Source organism: Aspergillus homomorphus, assembly GCF_003184865.1.
Source record: "Aspergillus homomorphus CBS 101889 unplaced genomic scaffold BO97scaffold_97, whole genome shotgun sequence".
Lineage (NCBI taxonomy): Eukaryota > Fungi > Ascomycota > Eurotiomycetes > Eurotiales > Aspergillaceae > Aspergillus > Aspergillus homomorphus.
In genome coordinates this window covers 10,105-20,208 of record NW_020291983.1, presented here as the reverse complement: position 1 = coordinate 20,208, position 10,104 = coordinate 10,105, and positions in this window count along the sequence as shown.

The window sequence follows — 10,104 nt, the reverse complement described above, 5'->3', positions numbered from 1 at the left end:
TTTATTAGTTAAATAACTTATGTATTATTTATTTATTTTAATTTTATTTTTATTTTATATTTATATTTTTCTTTAGTTTTATTATATTATATTACTTCGTAAAATTTATTTTAAGTTTATTATTTTTATTTTTTATCTATAATTATATTAAATGATTGTTATTTAATTATTATAAAGAATATTCTTTAGAATAATTTGAGAAATTTATAAAATATATAAAATCTTATAAAAATATTATAATTTATAAATATTTTTATTTTTTTTATCTTTTTAATAGATATTAATACTAATTTTAATTATAATATTATTAAATTAATTAAATATTTAAAAATTAAGTTAATAAGTAGTTTTACAATATTATTAAAGATATTTTAAAATATTCTAAGAATATTTTTATACTAATTTTTAAGTATATTATTAAATACCCTAAATATTTAATATATAAATTATATTAGTTTTATTATATTAATATATCTGATATCATAAATATTATAAAAATATTTAATAATATTTTTAATACTTGTAATTATTATTATAGACTACATTAAAAGTTATATTAATTAATACTTTTATGTGTATTTATAAGATATATACTAATATATAAATAATAATTTTTGATTATATAATATCTAAGTTTTTAAATTATAATTACTTTATTAAGTCTTTGTGATTTTTATTAATTTAATTATTATAAATTTTTCTATTTTCATTAATTTATTTTATTACTAAAACTCTAATATATAAATTATAATTTAATTAATTAATTTTATAACAATAAGTTTTATAAAATTATTTAATATTATATAAATACTAGATTTAGATTTTTTATAAAAATATTTCATTATAATTAAAGTAAGATTCTTTTTTTAATATTATTAAATAATAAATTAAATATAATTAAAATATTTATATAATATTATTATTATAATTATTATTTATTATATTAAAGATTTTAAATAAGATATTAGATATTAATAACCTAGTTTTTAATAGTATGTTCTTTATAATAAAAACTATAATAAAATACCTCTATCTTTTTTATAAAATTAACACAATATTATATTTACTAGTAATATTAATCTTTTTATTTTATTCTATTATTTTAATTAAATTTGGTTATTGAAATTTTAGCTAGATCTAGTCATTAGAATGATAAATAGATAGATAATATATATTTAAAATAATAATAAAATAAAGTATTACTAAACTTTTAATACATAATTATAAATCTAAATAATATAAAATAATAATAAAATATACCTGGTTCTGTTATAATTTCAATCATTATATAACCTATATATAAATTTAGTTAATACTTATTTTAGATGAATTATAAAAAATTTAAAAAATAAGATATTATTTATAAAAAATAATATTAAAATAAAATAATTAATATAAGTTATGAATAAAGTAAGAAAATAAGTTTTCTATATTAGTAATATATTTCTTTTTATTTATTAATATAGAAATATCTTAATTTTAAGATAATATTATTTAGATAAGATATTATAATATATAAATTATATTTTCTGGTAATAATAATAAATATTTATAATTAATTTTAATTTTAATTCTTAGAATATAATAAAACTTATTTATAATATACTACAGTATTTTTCTACTAAATAGTCAATAAAATAAAGAAAAGTTATAATAAATACTTATAATAGTAGGTTTTTAATAATTATAATAAAACTATATTTAACTTAATATTATTTTTCTAACTTTGATAAATTTATTAATTACTATTATTATAAAGTTATTAAAAGTAGTTTTAGATTAGAATTATTATTTTATTTAATTTTTTCTTCTTAAAAAAAGAATAAGTAGGAAAGAATTCTTACTAATTTAATAATAATTTAATTAATATTATATCTATTTAGATTAATATTTATAAAAAACAATTATTCTTATATCTAGTAATTTTTGTTAATAAAATAATATTAAATATATAATTCATTATAAATAATTCTATAAAACTTTTAATATAATTCTTAATAGATATTTTTAAATATTTTAAATATAATAAAATTCCTGGAGAAAAAAAGATCTTAATTAAAAAATAAAAAATAGATTATATAGATATTTTAGGAAATTATTAAATATATATTTATTTATTAATTTCTTGGTAGTATTAAGTAATAAATAATATAAATAAATATTGATATGTATTTTAATAAATATTTAATAACAGAAACAGTTTAAAGATAATTATATTATAATGCAAAATAATAAGAGATAAGAAACTTTACTATTAATAAAAGAAAAAACCAGAAAGAAAATATAAAATAATTCTTATTATTATAATAATAATAATATTATATTTTTAGAATAAGAAATTACTATTGAGAATTTATTAATCTAATATAAATTAATATTAAAATTTTCTATAATTAATTATTATATCTTTAAAAATAGTTAATCTAATTATGAAATTTATAGTATTATAATCTTATATTATAACTAAGAATAACTACATTTAAAAAAAAACTAAATAATTATAAGTAATTGATATAATTAAATAATTATTATTATAAAATATTTATATCTTAATTATAAAATAGTTATAATATTAATAATTTAATAAAATCTTTATTTTAAATATTCAAATTTTACTATACTTTAAAAAAATCAGAATTAGTCTATATTCATACAATACCAGTACTCTAATTCTATACCGGGCTGACCTTTTCCCTTTACATAATGTAAGATTAAGGTCTTTTACCTGGTACTAGTAAGCTCTAAATCAAGAGAAAAAACCTTGTAAAAAAATCAGCAAAAGCCATTCCCAGAACTCTAATTAAAGAGAGAGATAAATCCAGATTATATAAATCTATAATTTTAGAATTACTTAAAAAGATTAAAGGCTGCTCCCATAGAAGAAAAATATATAAACATATACTTTGATTTCTAGCTAAACCAATTTAGAATATATAAAAATATATAGATATTACTTTAAAAGGTAGCTAAAAAGTAGGGCTGTTTTAAAAGAATATCACTTGATTCGGACCAAATTTTAACGAGATTCTTGACTTTTTTCTTAAAAAAATTAAATCTATTTTTTTGCATAAAATAACAAGGTTAATTATAAAACTTTAATACAATCTTCTTTATATCTATTTTATATTTTATAACTCATCTAAGAATAATTACTGTTTTTATCTAGTATATTTATTTTATAAGTTATATATTATTTTAATTTTTAATTTAATATCTTAACTTTGATTTTCTTTGTTTTATAACTTCTTTTTATCTCTACTAAATAATCTGTATAGTATATTATTATATTCAGTTATTCTAGATGTCTTAAAATCAATTTATTTGATTATTAAATATCATATTACTAGTAAATATTTTTAATTAATTTAAGATCATTTTGACTGAATTTTATTATTATAAATATATTATTTAATTTTTATTACTTTTGATTTATTATTATAAAAGAATTATTTATATCCATTATTTTAAACCCTTAATAAAAAAGCTTATATGAAAAGGTATTATATTCTAATATCTAAACTATTTATTTTCTTATATATAACTTTTCTTCGTATAGAAAATTAGTCTTAAACCTTGCTATTTATTTAAGTTCTTTTTTAAATTACAAAAAGCTAGTAGAATATTTATACTTTATATTGTTAATAATTATATTAAATGTCGATAACAGCTAATACTACTTTCTATTACTATTCTCAGGTTTAATATTAAGTATGTAATACTCTACCTACTTATACATTTAATATTTATATTTTGTTAATTTATTAATTCTTATGATTATTTTTAAATTTTTATATATAGTTATACAGTAGATAAACTTTTATTTAAATATTAGTAATATATCTATTATTCATTCTAGGAAGTCCCAGAAATTATATTTAATAAAAATATTTAAATATTCTTATTTTTATATTGGAGTAATCATATATAATTAAGAACTAGTCTTTTTATTTATTTAGTATCTTTATAACTATTATAACTAATGTAAAAATAATTAAATTAAATTATGAAGTTATTATATCTTACAGTATATCTGATTTACTACTTATTAAAATTATAGATAGATATATAATATAAAAAAATAAGTTATATACCTAAAATAAAATGATTTCTAAATATTTTAACTTATATACTCTATAGACTAATAGAGAAATGTATAAATAGATTTAATAATACTATTTAATCAAATATATAAGAATCTTTTAGTATATTATAATTTAATAAATTACTAAATTATTATGTATAACAAAATTTATAAGTAAACTTATAAAAGTATTTATATATATTTAGTATTAGGTCTTTATTAGCTAATCTCTTGAGATGTATAAAAAAATAACTAGAAATCTTAAAAAAATATAAGATATTATTTAACTTATAAATAATATTATATTTTCTATAAATATTCAAGCTCTTTTTTATATCTTTAATCATATTTTTAAAACCATCTAAGTAAAAGTTTTATAACCCTGTAGTTAAGTTAGGAAGTAAGTCAGAAAATAAAGATCAATACATAGCTTATTTATACAAAGATAAAAGAATATTAGAATAAATTTCTAAGCCAGTGTAAAAACCCGAAGAAACATCAGAATTAAGTATCTAACCTAGTACAGAAACTATCTATATCTATCTAGAAATAGCCTAAATAGTATATCAACTAAGTATCTGTATAAATACTTTAATAAAAACTTATATAAATATTCTAGAATTAAAGTACTGATTAATAATATAATAAATCTTTTATTACTAGATATAATATAACAAATATTATAGTAATTAAATATAAAAGATAGATAATCTAATATACTTAAAATATATAAGTATTACTAAGGAATACAGAACCTGAATATACTAATAAAATTAATAGAAGTATTTATAGAAGAAGAAAACTAATAATCTTTTCTCCTACTACTACTAAGTAACTATTATTACTTTAAATACTAATATTTATATTTATATTCTTATAACTAAAAATAACATAATTCTAAATTCTATGATCTAAAAATGTCAAAGCTGGAAGAAATCATATATTTCTATCCTAATATAAAAGATAAATTCTATGATAAATAGTATAGAAATTACATATTATATAAGAATACTAATACTTTTATTAAATATAAAAAATACCATATAATAATATAATAAATAGATAAGTTATTACAGCTAATAAATATACTTATATAAAGTAGTACTTAACTAGTATATATATTTATTACTTAATTTCAAGAATTTATATATAAATAAATTAAACATATATAGAACTTCTATAAATTTAAAGATATATTATTCTTTAGATTTTAATTAAGTTTAGAATTATTTACTTAGTAAAATTGAATAATATTTTATAAAAAAAAATTTATATAAGTAAATCTATTAATTATTAATATAAAATATCTTTTAAAATTATAAAATATGATTTTATTAATGTTTATAATTAAATATCTGTTATATAAATCTATTTCTCTTTAAAATTTATTAACTAGATTTCATATTTAATAAGAAATATTTTTATAAATAATTTCCTAATTAAATTATATAATACTATATCTATATAATACTATCCTATAAATAAATAAATAAAAAATAAAACCCTTAATAATATTAATAAAATAGAAGTCTGATATATTTAAACCAAGGAATTATAGAAATATTAAATCCAAGATTATGAACTTTCTAATATTTATTTATATAAGAATAATTAACCTAATTCTAAAGGTTATAGAAATGAATAATAGAATAAAAATATTAATATATCTCATAAGTATTAATTATTATAATAATTCTAACATAATTAATTATATTTATAAATTTCAATACTTTATACTAATTAACTTTTATTAGTAATTAGAATTTAAAATAAGATAACAAAATAAGTAATTATAAAACTATATAAAGATAAATTATATAAAATATAAAACTAAATATATATATAAAATCATTAAATTTTATTATTTTATAATCTAATAGTCTAATACATCCAGATATTAAAAAAAAATAACAAAGAAAACTTATTATAATAATACAGATAATTAAAATAACAATAATATGTATATTAATTTTATTAATTCTGGAGTATTTATTATATATAATATTTATAATAAAAACTTTATATTTTATCCTTAATTATATAAATATATTTCTTATACTATAAAGTTTATAGTAGTAAAAATTATTATCTTTTAAAATAAATATATTTACTATTATTATTTTTAACTAATATAGTAAATAAATATTCTGTAATACACTAAGAATATAATATATTATAGTTATCTAATAAATTTAAGTACTATTATTATTTATAAAAACATATATCTTAAGTAACTTATAACTTAGTTTTAATTGATAAAGTATTTATCTTATTAATTAAAAATATTGTTTTTGAAAATATGATTTTTGAAGTATTAATATATTACATATTAGTAGCTATTATAAAATAAAATCTTATATAACTTTTGATATATATTTCTTACATAAAATAAATATATAATTAAATATTTTATTATTTATCTATATAATAGTAAAAGTCGCTATTATTAAAAATTATAAATTTGAACCTAATCTGCTAATAAGTATTTTTATACCTAGTTAAAATAATATAATTCTTAATTATAATATTTAATCTAATTTATATTAATAAATAAAATAATTTTTCTATTATACTATAAATCTAAATAGAATATAATTATATTAAATACTTTTAATATATATTAAAAATATATGATTATTTTACTCTATATAAGATAAATATACTAGTTAACACTAAAACTATATAAAATACTTATAAAACTTTTATTAATTTGATTAATTAATATACTAATAATCTAGATTTTCGTGTTGTTATAGGTAGATTTATAATTCATGAATTTGAATTTCTAAATATTCTTGTGATATTGAAATATTACTTAGATTTAATTAATTCTTTATATTATTAAATTTCATAGTATTTATAATATACTATATCTTTGTAGAAATATAGAATAATCTTATTCAAAGATTTATTTTCAATAAAAGATTATACTTACTAAGATTATATTAATAATATTATATTGATATTTACACATAGAAAATATAATATATTTACTGGTTTATAAAGTAATCTTAATAAAATCAAATTTTTTGTATATTTTTATTCAGATATATAAATATATATCAATTTTAATACTTTAAAAAAATATATTAATATTATTATGTCTTTTCTAAGGATTATAGTATATTTTATTAGATTTTTTTATTACGTTTTGATATCTATTGAAATGATTACTGACTAACTAAACTTAAAACTAACTATTTAATTTAGATTATATATATATCTTATTATATAATATAGACTACTACTATCAAATTAATTCTAGTAATATATATAAATTATATTTTTATATTCATTAATTAAAAAACTATTCTATGCTTCTAAATTTAACTTCAGAGAATTTCCTCAAGTTAAAATATCTATTGTATATATTATATATATTATAGTATATATTAGTTTATCTATTTAACTATTTAATAAGTCTAAGAATTATTTAAATATAATATAAGTAATTAATCCCTGCATATTAAAAATCCTAGTAATATCAAATAAATATCCAGATATACTTTTAGTATATATTATTAATAATATTTTTTATATATTTCGATATATAAATATAATAGTAATAAAATTATTAAGAAGTTTTATTTTTTTATTTTTTATTCTTTAATTCAAAACCTTTTTAAAGAATAAAGAATAATTATAATTATTAAGATTTTAATAAATACTATAATATATTATAGGCAATTATACTATATTCAAATTATAAGAATTCATAAAAGTATAATAAATATTGGTTAGTATCCTTAATGAATAAAGTTTAATAATATTAGTTATGTAGTAATTTATAATATATTAGATATATATGCTGTTTATATCTTAATACTTAACTTTAATATTACTTTTTTACTTACATATATTTATAATTAATAGTAAGTAATCATTAATAAATTTATTAAATGAACTAAGCCAATTTTTACTCTATTAGAGTAGATAATATCTTAATTAAAATAGAATTTATTATATATTTATAAATATTTAATATAGAGCTTTTAACTATATTTATTCTTGATTATAATATTTATTTTATAATAGAATTTTAATAAAGAATATTCAAAATACTAAATACTTTATAGTAGTAAAGTATTATTTTATACTTATAAATAAAGAAATAAATAAAAGAAATTATCTGGATAATCAATATTATATTTAAGTATGTTTATATCTCATAACTTAATTATACTGTATAAATTAATTGTATTAATTTTATTATTCTAGTAGTTTACACTGTAGTTTTCTAGGTACTGTTATATACAAAATATTCTACAGATTAATATTTAGTATTAATCTTCATATTTTATAAAAGGTTTTTTTATTAAAGTATAAAGAGAATTTGGCATATAAAGTTAAATTATTTTTAATACAGGAAGGTTATCGAATTATATTAATTATTTAATTTAAATCTATAGTAGTACTATAAAATAATTTATATAAATACAAATATAAATAATTATCTGTAGTATATATTAACTAGTAATATAAAAGTAATATTTAAATAAAATATAAAATATATACCTATTTATTAATTAATTTAACAGCTATCTTTACTATAATCATATATATATAAAAGAATTACTTATATATTATAAAGAATATAATTCTAAGTTTAATACATAATATTTATAATAAAATATTAATATAAATAACTTAGTTAAAAAATTTCAAAATTATTCATATAATCAAATAAAATAATTTTAATAATATTCTTAGTTTTTTTTTACTTTTATTTATCTATTCCTATATTTATTTATTATATTTCTATTTTATTTTATTACTTATTCACTTTTATTTTTTATTATTTTATTTTTTTATATATAATATTATTTATTTAATTAATTAATTATTATCTTAATTATTCTATTATGTTTTATTTTATCTATTTTAGTATTTAAATATTTTATTTATTTATTTATTTAATTATTTCTCTATTTTGATATTAATATAATTTTTATTATTTTCTAAAAATATAGATATAATATATATGTATTAAAAATATTTTCAAAAATAAAAAATAAATAATTTTATTAATATAATTATCTTATAAAATAACTAGTCTATTATTAATTTTATGTAAAATCTAATTAAAAATAAATAAATAATTCTTAATATTAAATTAAATAATATTTTTATTTTCTCTATTATAAAATATCTAGAAATAAATAAATATTATATTAAATGTTCTTTTGATTTTAACTAGTTAAATATAATTTTAAGTCATTATTTATTTATTGTTTTTATTATATTATACATAATATATAATAAATATTAATTTTTTATATGTAAAAAGTTTTATATTTTCTATATTTAAAATATTATAAAAAATAATAATTTTAATATCTCAATAATTAGTATAAATTTAAATAAGATAAAATTCTTCTTATGAATAAATATATTATTAATATTATTTGTATATTTTAATTTAAAAATTAAATATCTCTTAATATTCTTAATATTTTTAATATTTTTATTATTTTATTATTTTTTTATACTTATTATTCTTATTATTTTTATTATTTTGATTATTATTATTATTCTTATTATTTTTATTATTTTTATTATTTTTTACAAGTTATATAATATAATATACTTATTTTTTAGTTTATTTATTAATTCTATCTAGTTTATAAAATATTTAAATATTTAGATCTTTTTTATAGATATATAAACCTTTATAATATACTTTTAATTATTTATCAAAATATAACTAATTTTTTATTTTTATTTTTAATTAAATAATCTATTATTTTATAAATTTTATTTTTGAGTTATTTTTAGTTATTTTTAATTTATTATTTATATCTTTATTTAAATAAGAAGAAAATAAATAATTATAATTAAGAATAAATAAATAAAATTCTTTCATATGATAATTTATTAATTCTTTATATTTATTATCTTTATCTCTATTATTTTATAATATACTTTATTAAAATCTTTATTTAAGTAATATATTATAATATATATATATATCTTTTAGAAATCTATTAAATATTTAGATGATCATTTATTCAAGTATATTATAT